The sequence below is a fragment of the Triticum aestivum genome, chromosome 4B (assembly GCF_018294505.1).
Source record: "Triticum aestivum cultivar Chinese Spring chromosome 4B, IWGSC CS RefSeq v2.1, whole genome shotgun sequence".
NCBI lineage: Eukaryota > Viridiplantae > Streptophyta > Magnoliopsida > Poales > Poaceae > Triticum > Triticum aestivum.
In genome coordinates, this window is record NC_057804.1 from 12,653,714 (window position 1) to 12,657,485 (window position 3,772).

Below are 3,772 nucleotides of genomic sequence, written 5' to 3' on the forward strand. Positions count from 1 at the left end.
GCAAGCCCAAACAGCTTATGGAGCGGCTCCATTACTAGTATGAATAGCATTGGGGATATAGGATCGCCCTATCTGAGGCCCACGCAGTTCAAGATGGGCTTGCGTGGGATTCCATTAGCCATAATCCGCGTTGATGAAGTTGACATTAAACCACAAATCCACTCTCTCCACTTATCGCTGAAATCCATTGCTCGAAGCACCTCTAGAAGGAAAGGCCATTGAACGGAGTCAAACGCTTTAGTGATATCCAGTTTCATCATCACTGTAGGTTCCCTGAGTGCTCGTAACTTCCTTCCCGTACACTACATAAGCATGAAGTTATCATGGATCGAGCGCCCTCTAACAAAAGCACTCTGGTGATTTCCCACCAGAAACGGAAGCTCTGCCGTCAACCTATTAGCCAGCACCTTGTGAAAAAAATTATGATCCCATGGACAAGGCTAACTGGCCGGAAATCCTTAATATCCTCCACACCGTCTAGCTTGGGCAATAGGGTAACAATGGCCTTGTTGATGGCCGGCAGTCCTCTCATATCCCCCTGATGGAAAGCATGGAGTGCTCTCATAATGTCTCCCTTTAATTATTGGCCAACATGACGCAAAGAAACGACCCATGAAGCCATCCGGCCTCGGCGCTTTGTCCAGCGGCATTGATTTTATCACTTTCTTCACTTGGTCTTCCATGAACTGGATGTCCAGATTTGACATGTCCCGCGATGGCAGTTGTAGGAGGCTCATGTCAAGCGAGTATGGCCGAGCCGGCGCATGCCCAAGTAGTCTGTCGTAGTATGCATCCACCATCTGGGCTAGCTCTTCATGGCCCGTGGCAACGGCCAAGCCATCCCTAAGCGAGTAGATAGCATTCTTCCTTTGCCGATGGCATGCCGACTGCTGGAAAAGGCGAGTGATTGCGCCCCCCTCCCTTAGGAACAGGATTCGAGATCTCTGTCGTGCGATCGATCGTTCCAGCGAGCACAATCCAAGTACTTGTGTTTTAAGGTTCTTCTCAATGCTCGTTCTTGCTCCGTCAACTCCCTAGTATCCATTGCCTTGTCCAGTCGAAATATGACTTCCATAGTAATGCTAATCTGAAGCTTTATGTTCCCTATCCATTTGTCGCTCCACTTCTTGAGGCTCTTTGCCGTCACCTGCAGCTTCCTGTCCAGCACCACTTAGGGGTGTTAGAATAGTTGCATAGAGATAGGACTTGTTGTTTAAACTTGTACTTCATCTCTATCTCTTCTTCTCTCTCCCGTAGCTCTCCTCTCTACATCTTCTGTAACGATCGTCATGATCGATCTCCTCAACTTGTACGCCAAGGCTTATACCATATATATACAGACACGGCCCGAGACAAAGGGTTCAACGCTTTCTAGCCTATTTTACATGGTAGTCAGAGCCTCTTCCTCAGATCAAAGATCGCATCTAGCTACCTCCCTAAAAGCGCATCAAGCCTTCTCCCTCGACCGAGATCATGTTCGCCACCGTCGCTGCATCGCTGTCCGGCACCTCGGGCGCGATCACCACCACTTCATCCTCCGCCTTCGCACCATCCTCATCCAGCACCACCGCGGGGTCTCTCGGATCGCCACCACAGGAGAAGCTCACGAGGGGAAACTTCCTCCTATGGAAGGCCATTGTGCTGCCTCAGATAAAAGGCACACAGATGGAACACCACCTCGACGGGACGAGCCCGCCACCGCCGGCCACCCTCACCGTTACCAAGGAAGGCAAGGAGGAACAGATCTTCAACTATGTCCGATCCCTCTGGTACGCACAACAGCAGCAGCTACAAGGGTATCTGATGGGATCCCTCTCCCGCGATATCCTTGCACAGGTCGCGACGTTGCAGACGCCGACCGAAGTCTGGAGCCATCCACGCCATGTTTGCCGCCCAGAGCCAAGCCCAAGCCATCAACACCCGCATCGAGCTCACTAACCTAAAAAAAGGTAACTTGACAATGGCTGAATATCTTGGCAGGATCAAAAGTCTCATCGATGAAGTTGCGTGCACTGCCGCGGCTCTCTCCGACCCGGAAATCGTCTCCAAGATCCTCGCTGGTTTGGACATGGAGTACAATCCGGTCGTTTCCGCACTTGCTGCTTGTGTGGAACCCATCACCGTCCAGGAGCTGTACATCCAGCTACTGAGCTTCAACGCACGCCTCACCCTTCTTCATGGAGGCGATCTACGGCAGTCCTCGGCCAACTTTGCTGCTCGTGGTCGCGGCCGTGGGCGCGGTCACCAGGGGCAGAACCGTGGCAGCGGACGCGGACGCGGCGCTCCTCAGGGTGACAGCGCTCGCTCTGGTGGGGGTTACGGCTACAACAACGGGGGCGGCTACAATAACTCCAACAGCAGCGGTGGCAGCGGCTTCAACTCCAACAACAGCCGCCGTCCTGCCGCCTCACGTCCCTGTCCCCGATGCCAGCTTTGCAAGAAATCCGGCCATGAGGTCATGGATTGCTAGCACCGCTACGATGAGAGTTTTGTCCTTGACTCCCATCATGTTGCTGCTCCCATGCGCGAACAAGCAGGAGAAGGCGTCTGGTACGTTGACTCTGGCGCCACCGATCATGTCACCAATGAACTAGAGCAACTTGCTCTTCGTGAGAGGTACCATGGCGCTGATCAGATCCATACTGCAAGTGGAGGAGGTATGGACATTTGCCACATTGGTCAAGCTTCAATTAATTCCCCTAATCTTAAACGTGATCTCATTCTTAAGGATGTCCTTCATGTCCCACAAGCTGATAAAAATCTTGCATCCATGTCTTGTCTAGCCACCGATAATAATGTTTTCTTTGAAAATCATCCTCGTTATTTTTTCATCAAGGATCGGGCAACGAGGGAACTTCTCCATCACGGTAGATGCATTGGGGGTCTCTACCCCATCACATCCGGAGCACTTAGTCACCGGCGTCGTCAAGTCTACTCCGTCACCAAACCCTCTCTGGAAAAGTGGCATCAAAGATTAGGACATCCATCTTCAGTTATAGTGAAACAAGTAGTTAATAAAGACAAACTCCCTTTGTCACAAAGTTCCATTAGTGAGTCTATTTGTGAAGCTTGTCAATGTGCCAAGAGTCACCAGCTTCCGTATCCCAAGTCTTATAGTGTTTCTCATGCTCCTTTAGAGCTTATTTTTAGTGATGTATGGGGCCATGCCCGAGATTCTTTTGGAAGGAAAAAATATTATGTGAGTTTCATTGATGACTACAACAAGTTTACTTGGATTTATTTACTCAAGTATAAATCTGAAGTTTTTTGTATCTTTCAAGAATTCGAGAAACTCGTTGAAAGGCAATTTGATAGAAAAATTCTGGCAGTCCAAAGTGACTGGGAAGGGGAGTATGAAAAACTCAACTCTTTCTTCGGGAGCATTGGCATTGCTCATCATGTCTCATGTCCTCACGCACATCAACAGAATGGCTCCGCTGAGCGCAAACATCACCACATAGTCGAAGTTGGCCTCTCCCTTCTAGCTCATGCTTCCATGCCTCTCAAATATTGGGATGAAGCGTTTATTGCCGCCACTTATCTTATCAATAGGCTTCCTAGCAAAGTCATTGGCAACTCTACTCCATTAGAGGGCTTGTACCACCAAAAACCTGATTACACCTCTCTTAGAATTTTTGGGTGTGCTTGCTACCCCAATTTGCATCCATACAACCACCATAAGCTTGAGTTTCGATCTACTCAGTGTGTTTTCCTAGGTTATAGCAATCTCCATAAAGGGTACAAGTGCCTTGAAGTCTCTACTGGACGCATT

General features: G+C 49.7%; 1 pseudogene; it reads left to right on the forward strand.

Moving 5' to 3' along the window:
* The first annotated feature begins 2,042 nt into the window (after positions 1–2,042).
* On the forward strand, positions 2,043–2,153 carry LOC123095331 (uncharacterized; annotated as a pseudogene).
* The last annotated feature ends 1,619 nt before the right edge of the window (positions 2,154–3,772 follow it).